The sequence below is a fragment of the Amblyomma mixtum genome, chromosome 1 (genome assembly GCF_055824585.1).
Source record: "Amblyomma mixtum isolate Tamu chromosome 1, ASM5582458v1, whole genome shotgun sequence".
NCBI lineage: Eukaryota > Metazoa > Arthropoda > Arachnida > Ixodida > Ixodidae > Amblyomma > Amblyomma mixtum.
The window spans coordinates 326,890,887-326,903,004 of NC_143012.1; the positions used below are offsets into that span (position 1 = coordinate 326,890,887).

General features: G+C 52.0%; 1 protein-coding gene across 1 annotated transcript in view; it reads right to left on the bottom strand.

Moving 5' to 3' along the window:
* LOC149372814 (very long chain fatty acid elongase 7-like) overlaps positions 1–10,037 on the bottom strand; it is a 44,019-nt gene extending 33,982 nt beyond the window's left edge. Inside the window, exon 1 of the mRNA XM_089567343.1 lies at positions 9,932–10,037. The gene's annotated coding sequence lies outside the window, so the exon portion shown is untranslated. The remainder of the gene's footprint in view (positions 1–9,931) is intronic.
* Positions 10,038–12,118: the final 2,081 nt, after the last annotated feature.

Genomic DNA, 12,118 nt, shown 5'->3' on the forward strand with positions numbered 1-12,118 from the left:
CAAGAGCCGGAAACAAAAAAACAGCAGTCGCGCCGCGATGATTCGAATGCGAGTGCTCGTGCAAAACGCTGCACGCTAGCAGACGACTCTCGCTCTCCCCGCTCAACCCGCGATTGCAGCGCCGCGGTGGCGGGGACGGCGACAGGCCGCCTGCTCCCTACGGGCGCTACGAGGAGTTATGGAACTAGAAAAGTATCTATAAACGTTGACCAGGCCTGGGGATAGCATTACTCAAGGTGGGGTCAAAGACCCATTTCCCAAGCCCTTAACCCCAGTTAAGCCCAGCACCGGGCCTGGGGATAGCATTACTCAAGGTGGGGTCAAAGACCCATTTCCCAAGCACTTAACCCCAGTTAAGCCCAGCACCGGGCCTGGGGATAGCATTACTCAAGGTGGGGTCAAAGACCCATTTCCCAAGCACTTAACCCCAGTTAAGCCCAGCACCAGGCCTGGGGATAGGTTGTACCCATTGTAACACCGGTAGTAAACCGGCGGCACTCCTCTGAACCTCGGACATTTTCAAAACGTCGCCTACCGAAGAGCAGTACACTCATAGGGACACACTTTGGCATTCTTTCGTTTCACTTCTTGAGGACGGTACATTCGGCCGTCAGAAGCTTTCGTCTACACGAAGCACGAACGCAAAAAACCTGGACCCGTTCGAGGCCTTTACATGCAGCCTGCAAACAAGGCGAGCAGCATTTTTTGAGTCGGAACACCAGGTGCAGTTGAGGGCGGATGCCCGACAGAAAGATGGAAAATTAGACTTTCCCTGGCTCGCGTGGTCCCCGAGCATTATGTGCTGTGTGGACAACCTGGAGGTAAGACATATATGTTTCATAAAAATTGGCTGTGCTTTAGCGCTGGTTAAACCTGGAGTGACGCGATAGCTACAGCTGGCCGAGTGGAACTCGCTCAGTCGAATTGCAAAGTCAGTCATTCGCCGCTCCGTTTCGCTGGGCGTTCCTTCTTCATCTTCGTCCCTGGACGTGCATTCACTCTCTCCTCTCACTCCACTCCTCCCCCGCTCGGTTTCGCCGGCCCGCGCCGCCAGCAGCTTCTACGCACCACGTGACCAACCACGGCGCCGCCACGCTGAGGGCTCGAAATGCTAGCGTAATGTAGGCGCACAGCGCGTACACCAGCTGCGTGCTCTGACGTCACTCCGCGCATGCGCACAACTGACGAGGCGGGCGGCGTCTGCTCCGCCGTCGGTGCAGCGGCGAGGCGCGCGGCGCGCACGCTAGCTGCGAGCTATGACGTCACTTCGCGCATGCGCACAGCTGGCGGAGCGGTGGTGCCATGGCTCAGCGCGCAGCCACGCTGACATCGCGAAGCGGCTGGCGTAGTGTAGCTATCGCTACAAAATGCGGGCTGATCAAGCATCTAGAGAACAACACTGCATGCAAGGCAGATGTCAACATGCCAACGCCCAACAACTTCTCGCTTCGAAAGTAAGTGGCCTTCTACCCCTGACGTGTACAAGCGGCAACGAAACTTAAATTTAGCTATCTAAAATTGTCGCGCACGAGCGCGGCAATAGAAAAGCCTTAACAATCGGCAGCCTGTCCTGCAATGGATGGGTTCAGTATGTTTTGGCTTTCAGCTCTGGAGCGGAAAAACATTCCGAACACACTTTTTGCGCGTATTCGCAATTTTTCTATGCAGATGCGATGACACTGATGTCGTGCTCCCTGTCTCATAACCACGTTGAGTTTGGCGGCAGCTTAAACAGAAAAACGGTGAGTGCAAACACATTCTGATTTCCATCAAATTTCGCCGGTCGGCATCCTTCAAAGAACATGCAACGTAACGCATTTCGCAAGGTTGTTCCGCTAGAGAAGAAACAAGAGAAGAAGATCGAGAACTTCGTTTTTTTTTTTTTATGGACGAAGACAGTGAATATTGTACCTTTGTTTGGACCTCTTACACTGCGCGACGCTAAGTTTTTTTTTCTGTGTCCCATCAGTCTCCTGAAAAAAGGATATTGCTGCCACCCTAACCAAGCATCGCAGTGAAGAAGCCGTTTCATGTGGATAAACATTGAAAAACATTGAACGAAATGCGAGTGCTCTATGATAAACTGTGGAGCTGGCCCCACCTGCAGAAGCTCCCAGATGCTCAGTGTTGTATGGGGTAGTGGGTTACCTTATATGTCATGAGTCATGACACTATGTCCGCGGTGAGCTCTCGACAATTATTCATTTGTATCGCCGTCCGCCGAACCCGCAGAGAGTCACAGATGTGCCCGTGAAAGAACTTCGCATAACTTTCGGTGAATGTCCGCCTTCTTAGCATTCAAAGAAGGCCTAATTATGGCACAAACCTCGCCGTCGATAAGAGACCGCTGCGTGGATTCGCAAACTGTTTCCACATTGCTGCGCACAAAGAAAATTTCAGCCACGTATCTCGTATTCTTGCCTCCGAAAGCGCACACCGCAGCAACAGCCAGCTCCAGATTTCGGCACTTTATCTCACTTCCTGTACTTCGCATTTCTTATCGCCATGTCCTTCACGTTTAGTATTTCTCAGTTTTGTTAAGTTTACATGTACCTCCCGGTACCGTACGGAATCAATATGTTAGAAGATACTGCAGAAAGGATGGTGAGTTTTAGTGCAGCAATTAAGGAAAGTTTCGCAAAAACGCGTCATGGCACAAGGCGATTGGTCTGCGGAAAGTGGAGTTGAAGACGCTTTTTTTATTTATTTATTTTTTTCAAGCATTTCGCTTCAGAGAGAGCCGAGGACCAAGCCAGGGGTAATGCTGTACCCAATGCTAAACTGGTGCGTAACCAAGGGCACTGGCACAGCTCTCCGCATACGGGGCGGGGAGAAAACAGAAATAAGAGGCCGTTCATGGTCTTGTGGTGTCACATGGACGCATTTCATTGATGTCTAAGCCAATCTCCAGGAAGTAATGGGTATGATAAGTCGCTCTGCTTTATGATCTCGCAAGCCAGTAGCAGCAAAACGCTGCCGGGAAAACGCTCAAATGTGCTCACGTTTACAGCATCACTCCATAGACACTGCTTTTCTTGTTCATCAAGCTTAACAATAACAAAAGTCTCACAGTTTCACCTACGGGGTTCTTGCCGAACGGTAATCAAGAACGGAGAGTAAGCTTTCTCATGATCATTCTTTCCAACATTTAGCTGGAAAGAATTTATGCTGGTGGTGCCACGCCCACGAAAGACCACATGCAGCGGATATTCACACTGCAAACACATTAAATCCCCACAGCGAGAGCGCGCTAATGCGTCCGGCATGGTGCGAAATGGAAGAGGTGATAGGGACGCCAAAATTAACATCACGGCCTTCAAGATGGCCGCACACCGAGCAACGCCACGTGTAGTGGCGTTGCTCGAAGGCCGTAGCAATTTCGCAAAGGCTCAGTGATCGCCCATGCGTTGGCCGAAGGCCTAAGTTGGCCGCCAAAGCTCGTGTGGCGGATGTGCGGCCGATCTTGATTCGCGCTCTATATTACTCAATACTGTCATTACGGCAACCTCGTCGTGGAATAACCGCGAGGGACATATGACTATCCAGCTTATCTAACCGCATGCCCGACCATTTCTTATCCTCGGAAAATGATAAATCCACCTTTCGCAAAGAACCACGTGTTAAGCCCACGCGCGGAGGTTTATCAGTGAACATCGCGATATTAGTTCAATTTAGGTGCAAGTGACGGACGGTTAGCGCGGTTAGGCCAAATGCGAATTAAGTGCGCTGGTGCTTCTGCTTTCAATTCGGTTTCTGTATCGGTTCGAGGCGGTTGTCAAATTTGAACAAGCTTCAGACAAATATCTGTGAAATCGGTGAGTGGGAGCGTTAGTGCTATAGCCCACTAAAAAACCAAGTATTTTGTAATGACCCTGTTGTGTACCATTTCTGGTGAAGTGATGCAGCGGTTAAGCGATGCGTCACGGCACCAGAAGGTGGCTGTTTCAAGCACAGCGACCTGTGCGGCTTGTGATACCCAGGTTGCTTTTCCCGAACAACCTCTTGCGACCATTCATTAAAGTGCCCCCTACCACAGTCGGCAGTTTGTTCACAATCCGGTGGGCAGGTTGTGATGACGCCAGAAGGTCATGTGACCTAGGTGACTGGTGGACCACGCAGGTCATGCATGGTGGCAGCCAAAGATCGACGAAATCTTTGAGAGGGGGCCTCAGTGCAAGCTTAAACCGTAATTTCTCCCCAGCCATTGCACGTGAATTGAACTAAAAATGTACATCCTCTACTGCAGTGCTGAAGCACGGCACAATGCCTGCCGTTCTAGGGTTCTGCGCAAATGTTGCATAGAAATAGGTTTCTTTACCGACTTGCGTGCCCCGTAACCTTTGCGCAGGGTATTGTAATGATCGGAGGCCCACCCAGCAGAGAACGGCGAGCCCAGACGGGCGCCATCAGGCCACTTCGGGAAGCGCTGCTGTTTTTCGGAGAAGATGCAAGGAAAAGGGTGCCTGGGGCGGCTTCTGGCGACGGCGTCGGCGGACAAAGGCTATAATCCCCTTCGCCGGCGATGCTGACTGCAGCTCTGGTGCCGAACTGCGCTCCTAAAGACTGGCAGCGGAAACAGGCGAGCCAGTCCGGCGTCATCAGGCTACTGCTACGGAAAGCGCTGCTGTTCGGGGGAGACAAAAGAGACACTGCGTGGGGCAGCTTCTGGCGACGGCGTCGGCGTACACAAAGGCGTCTAATCCCTTCGCCGGGAAGGCTGAGCGCGGTGCTTCTCCCGGACTGCCCGTGGACCGTTGTGAGCGGTCAGCGCTCGCGTCCCCATCGACCAGGATCGTCACTCAGCAGCAAACGACCTTTGGGCCTGGGAAAACAGTTCGCGACTCAGAGACGCCAAGTTCCTCCTTGCCCGTGTGTGTGTGTGTCTGTGCGGTGTGCGGTGCCACGTGGGGAAGGCGGAGCCTAAGAAGACGCTGGCGGCCCATTGGACGCTCAACCAGAGATCAGATTCCCTAGCTGGGTGCCTGGGGAATCTGAACTGCATTTAAGCAGCCATCTGTGGGGTGCCAGATCAGATCCTCCCCCATTTTCTGACTTTGGTCTACTTGCTACTGTTACAAAATGTAGAATAAACCTTCAAGCTCGCTATTCCTCCCGAAGGCTTCTCTCCGTAGTCTGGCTGCTTCGCCCTTATGCGGTGAAGACCCTGGTCCCGACCACCCCGATCACATCAACTGGTTGGCAGCGGTGGGATGGTCTGCGCGGCGTCCTGGCTCCGGTATGGGTAAGTGCACGGTCTTTTCTCTTTGAGTTTTGCCAGGTTGTACAACTTTGGAAATTTGTAAACCTAGGTAATGGAATGTGGCTCCAGAGATTGCCTGGGAATCTTCTCTGACCACTAGTAGAGACTAGCCGTCGCTTGGGGAGCAGACATGGACTGGAAAAAGTTGCGCAGACCGGACCTGGTTTTGATATGCGGGAAATTGGGCATCGATTGTGGGTCTATCCGTAGGAAACCGCTCTTAATTGAGGCAATTGAGGCAAGCGGTGCAGACGCGGAGGAGATAGTCGGATGTTGGGAGTACATTCGGGAGGAATTAGAGAAGGCACGGGAACAAAAGAAGCGAGACGATGAAGAAAAGAGGAAGCTCGATCAAAAGATGCGAGAGTGGGATGAAGTAGCTCGACAAGAGCGGGAAAGAGAGCTGCGGGAAATCACACGTGAACTTAACTTGATCAAAATGCAAGGAATTCGATCTCGATTAAGTGTTTTCAGGACAGGCGGTAATATCAGGACTTTCCTTGAAAAGTTTGAAAGAACTTGTACGGAGGAGCAGCTGGACCAGGGTTACTGGTCAGTTATGCTGCTGGCTTTCCTCCCGTGTGAAGTCGCCAACGTACTGGCGCGCCTGTCGGACGAGGACGCGGAAAATTATGGAAAAGCTAAAAGTGCGCTTTTCATGCACTTTGGAATTACCGCAGAGGTCGATCTCGAAAGCCAAAGTGAATGTGGTCAGGTGTACCACGACAGTGTCAGCGACCGACTTAGGAGCACCGCTCAGTCGCCGAAAGACACGAGGGCTGTTAAGAAGTGCCGGGATAGGGCAGGTTTGGCGCTAGAAAGAAAGGCTACTTCAGCAGCAGGGACCGATGATTTCGGTCACGAAACTAGCAAACAGTGCAGATCCGCAAGCCGCGAGGGCTCGGGGGATAGAGTAAGCACTAAGGCTAGGAGTGAGAAAAAGTGCCGATCCGCAAGCCGTGAGGGCTCGGGGGATAATCAGGACACTAAGGCTAGCGAAAAGTGCATATCCGCAAGCCGAGAGGGCTCGGGGGATAATGTAGGCACTGCTAGCAGTAAGGAAAGGTGCAGCGCGGCGGTTTTGAGCCCAGAGGAGCGTGCACTTTCCGGAAAGAAGGCGGCCGTCTCTAACCCTGAGGCAGATGCTCTGTTGAGAAGTGAGGTTGATTGCTGCGATCGAGAGGATAGCACACAGGACAAAAACCCTACGTTAGGCGAACAGCGTGGTTCAGGTCCAGTTGCAGGCCAGAGCGTTAGTGGCGTAAGCTCGAACAGCAAGCCTCGAGAGAGCACATCATGCTCAGGAGAGAGTAAAGTGCCGATGAGACAGTCAGATACTGCGACGTGCAGTGACTCGCCGAAAGCACGAGCCCATTGTTCAAAATCAAGTGGGAAATGCGGCTCGGTGCTGCGTCAGCGAGAAGACGCGGAGGGTGAGGACACCGCTAGAAAGGGAGGCGCGCAGGGCCGATCTGCTAAGGCAGTTTTCAGAAGGCGGCCGCGCGCAGGGAGAACCAAGCGAGAGCGTGCTCTCCTGAGAACAGACACAGTACGGGCCGAAAACACTGGAAAGCTAAAGGCCAGCCAACAGTGCAATCGGCCGAGACGGTCACCGCGGCACGCCAGATGCGACAGACACCGCACAAAGCGAAGGCCACCTGACCCATTGTGGCGACGCTGCGGTAGCAGGACGCGTAAAACTTGCGGCAGGGCACAGAGAAGCATGCATAGCTATCAAGCGAAAGAACGCAGCAGAACGCGTTTCCTTAGGCCATTCTTGAATCGAGAGGGGAATGCTCGTAGGCATTGCTTTCTTAGATCGTCCCCCTCCCGCATTCTTTTCAAATCCTGCTCAGGTGGTGGAGACGCGCGACCGGGGTGCGGAACAAATCAATGTCGCGTGGCGTCTGGAGCCCGAAGAGGTGAACGCGCATTTAAGTCCTTCGGCTTTTGTCGGGTCTCGGCGGCCCCAGCTACTGTTAGTCTGCGACCGCGCCGAGCGCGGCTGAAGAATAGGACCCTTCGTGTCGCGACGGGGGTAGTTAGCAGATTCTGTGAAAAAGTCTCTGCTGTTTGCTTTTTCTTTTTTTGCTGCTGCCGAAAAAGTTTTGAGCACAGGTAGTTTTGGATGCTCTCATTAACTTTAGCAGTAGTGGTCTTGCATTTCTTGTAATGCTAATTGTTTGACAATGCACACGTAGTGCTTATGTATAGCAGCGTCCGCTATCACGCGGAAATGCTGGAGAGACGGGCCATTGTAGGTCACTGGCATAAGCGCCTGGAGTCTCTTTGTTTAAGGATTAGACCGATTAATGTGAGTCGGGCTCCGATATTGAGGGAAGCTTTGCCAGGTTGAGCAAAGGTGACGGCACTATGCGGTCATGCAAATGAGGGGAAGTAAGCACGTTCGTAATTTTAGTGGCAATTACGAGTTGAACTTCATTACAAAGAGGGCGAGAAAACTGAAACGCGAGGGCCTCAGCACGTGTTTTCTCCGTGGCCCTATTGGAAGTCCTTAAAGTTCCCGAGCAAAACAGTTTGGATTGTTTTCTCCGCATTTGCATCTCTGAAGCGTCACCGTTTGTTCCAATTGTCGTCCAGTTAGAGCGGTTTTCTTTGTTCAAAATTCGGAAGCGAGTGTCTTCCAGTACAAAAGAAAACACAAAATTGGCTCAACTAGGTCCGATAGGCCAGCTTTCCAGGCATGCGCTTTCGAGGCGAAGGCTGTGTTGGGTATCGAAATTTACAGCCTTTGTTTTAACTTTATCCGAAAACCTGGCAGTTCTCTGAGGTTGGCCGTGTGCTGCCCTGCTGGAGGTATGGGCTTAGCGTAGGCCGGATCACTAATGCTACGTTTCGAGGACCACTGCAAGATGTGCAGGGCTTCCTGGCCGACCTGTCGAGAAGAAGGACTCGGACACTGACGTACATTCGTGGTGCACCGAACAGCTGCAACCACTTCGTGACGTCTTCGTGGCGGCGGACGGACTGTAATGATCGGAGTCCCACCCAGCAGAGAACGGCGAGCCCAGACGGGCGCCATCAGGCCACTTCGGGAAGCGCTGCTGTTTTTCGGAGAAGATGCAAGGAAAAGGGTGCCTGGGGCGGCTTCTGGCGACGGCGTCGGCGGACAAAGGCTATAATCCCCTTCGCCGGCGATGCTGACTGCAGCTCTGGTGCCGAACTGCGCTCCTAAAGACTGGCAGCGGAAACAGGCGAGCCAGTCCGGCGTCATCAGGCTACTGCTACGGAAAGCGCTGCTGTTCGGGGGAGACAAAAGAGACACTGCGTGGGGCAGCTTCTGGCGACGGCGTCGGCGTACACAAAGGCGTCTAATCCCTTCGCCGGGAAGGCTGAGCGCGGTGCTTCTCCCGGACTGCCCGTGGACCGTTGTGAGCGGTCAGCGCTCGCGTCCCCATCGACCAGGATCGTCACTCAGCAGCAAACGACCTTTGGGCCTGGGAAAACAGTTCGCGACTCAGAGACGCCAAGTTCCTCCTTGCCCGTGTGTGTGTGTGTCTGTGCGGTGTGCGGTGCCACGTGGGGAAGGCGGAGCCTAAGAAGACGCTGGCGGCCCATTGGACGCTCAACCAGAGATCAGATTCCCTAGCTGGGTGCCTGGGGAATCTGAACTGCATTTAAGCAGCCATCTGTGGGGTGCCAGATCAGATCCTCCCCCATTTTCTGACTTTGGTCTACTTGCTACTGTTACAAAATGTAGAATAAACCTTCAAGCTCGCTATTCCTCCCGAAGGCTTCTCTCCGTAGTCTGGCTGCTTCGCCCTTATGCGGTGAAGACCCTGGTCCCGACCACCCCGATCACATCAGTATACCTACTCCTGGGTAACAGGGTGGAAAGAGAGCGTGTACAAAAAAGCGCCACAGTTCTTGTTCTCGTACTTCGAGCCCTTTATGACTGCTTGCGGAAGCGTGTACTAGCGTGTGCCAAGGTGTCCTTGGTTCTAAAATTCGAATTACAACAGCAGCCAGGCATCGAGCTTGCGACTTGTGCTCGCTCTGAGGTCACCGTAGTTGCTCAATGGAAGCATACGCGGAAGCTGCATGGTTGCGACATACGCAAGTTACGAATAGCACAAAAAAAAGAGACGAGCCGTAATTTTATTTCTTTTTTTTTTGTACCTTCTTAACATGTGTGTCGTATCTATGCAGCGCCCGTGAAAGCTTTCATTGGGCAACCAACTAGCCCGAACACATGATATATACTTACCATATGTGCACTGCGCTGGAGCTGTTTTTCCCAACACCGGAAAGCAAACAGTCTACGCACTATCAGTTGCCTCAGTCACAAAGTTTTCGGAGCGCTTCTGCACTTTCTCTTGCTCTGCATGTTAACCGCCGCGGTGGTTCTGAGGCTGTGGTGTTCGGCCGATGACCCGAACGTTGCAGATCTGATCCCAGCCGCGGCGGTCGCGTTTCGATGAATTCGAAGTGTCAAGAAACAGGCGAACTAACATAGTACAGTAGCCACTAAAGGAATCGAGGTGGCTAAGTTAATCAGCAGCCCTCCACTACGGCATTCCTCATAGCCCTCGTGTGGCCCGCACCACACAGAAAGAAGCCTGTTAATGACTATCATTATGGCTGGGAAGGTATCCAGGTATCTCCTTCAGTCCTTCGACTGTAGTAAATCGAACGTCGCAAAACACTTACGCTGCCTTGTCCTATTCACCGGCGAGCAATGAACCACGAAGTTTGCCGCGACGACGTAAGAGCTCATCATATGCCGGACAAAGCGATGCTGGCAGCCATCCGGAACGTCCGAGGCTGCGGCGAAAGGCTGCATTGTCGCAAAGCCAATAGATGGCTGCTGCTAGGTTTTCCCAGTTTCACCATCGTTAGGCGGCAGCGTCGTCAGCGCAAGCGCATTTTCACAGGCGTCATTTCCGGCAAGAAGAGATGACGGGGCTCTTTTCACGACGGTTTCTGTATATGTGGGCGTTACTGAATGATTTTGGCGTCGAATAAACGTGTCACGCGAGATAAAGCTACTGTCAGCTCGACAGAGCAAGGGGGAGAAGGAAAAGAGAAAGTTGTATTCAATGAAACCGCGTTTACAGCATCCGTTCCACGAGTGCATGCGATGTGCTTGAGAACTGGCGCCGAGAATTTGCGAGAATGCGCCTGCTTTTATGTCCGTCACACGAGGGAAATTTCAAATAAAGAAGTTCGTGCCCACAATCAATTTCGAACCTACGCTGCTGCGTGACGTCGGGCTTCTTCTGGGCGTCATAGCTGAGCGCCTTTCCATGAAAAACTCGAAGGCTGGAGACGCGGCGCTCCTGCAAACGGTTGCCACAGTGCAAACAATGAAGCCTTTTTAAAGCCATGAAAGTAAATTTAAAGCTGTACACTGTTTCTTCTTTTCTTTTCCTTACTATTTCCTTAGCTTTCATTCTTAAGTTCTTTCCTTATTAGTTTACTTCTTTACCGGTGTTTGTTTGCTTGCTTGTTTGTTTGTTTGTTTATTTGTTTGTTTGTTTGTTTGTTTGTTTGTTTGTTTGCTTGCTTGCTTGCTTGCGTGCTTGCTTGCTTGCTTGCTTGCTTGCTTGCTTGCTTGCTTCGTTGTTTGTATAAATCTCATGGCGACGTTAGCCGGCGGAGAGCAGAAAATAATGCAGAAAAAATGCACTTCAAAATTCAACCACTGCTGCTGTCAGATTTTACAAAAAAAAAAAGCCACTTTGAACATCCAAATTTCTTAAATAACCACAACGGTGATCTAGTTGTTTGAGCATCTGCCTCGCGTGCGGGAGATGCGTGCTTCGATCCTCAGTGCCGCCGTATACCCACCGGTGACACAATGGTTACACGCTTTCAGTTGGCCTGGTGTTCGGCTTATCTAGCGTGAAATGCTTGAAAAAATGGGTGTTTGACCCCATTTTGCATAGACTAAAATACCTTGTGGCATTGCGCTCTTTGGCCACAGAATCCGTCGTGCATCAAAAGCTCATCATCATCGTCTAAAAAAATTATGAGTATTTTTAGTAACAGATCCTGACAATCGTCACAGCCTGTCCTGAGTAATTACAATGGGAAGCAAAGTTTCGCGCTTATTCCCGACGTAAGAGGTTGTACAAAAAAATTGGCTGGTGGTTTAGCATTGCTAAGCACAAAATAGGTTTGGCTTGGTTTGGTTTATGGGGTTTAACGTCCCAAAGCGACTCAGGCTATGAGAGACGCCGTAGTGAAGGGCTCCGGAAATTTCGACCACCTGGGGTTCTTTAACGTGCACTGACATCGCACAGTACACGGGCCTCTAGAATTTCTCCTCCAAAGAAATTCCAGCCGCCGCGGCCGGGATCGAACCCGCGTCTTTTGGGTCAGCAGCCGAGCCACCACTGAGCCCCGCGGCGGCGCTAAGCACAAAATATTTTGCGGAAGCGCACTTTTTTGCAGGTGGAAGCCACCGCTACATGCCTGGGTGCCCCTGGGGGTCCACTGACCCAAGGAGCTAGTTTTGCGCGTCTTCAACTTTTACTTCCTCAATGACAATTTCCCCAATGTACGCCTGCGGTCTATGCACCAGCGCGGCGTCCACGCCAACGCAAGCAGCGCACTTCTCTCTGTCACTACCGCCATAAAGCTCAAAGCGCGAACATTAGTTTGATTGTAGTACTTATGAACATGACGATGCGCAATGGACAGCGCGTGAGAGTGTGCTGCAGTTTGACACGAGGCGTGTTTGGCTGCGGCGATAACCCAGTGCTCTCGCGCAGTGGCCAGCGAAGCTCATCTGTTCTCGCCGCCGCGGGTTCGAATCCCAGTCGCGGTTATTTATAGCGATAGTGTTGAAGACCCCGTTCTCCAGAAAATTCGGTGTCGGCGTTGTGAGCGAAA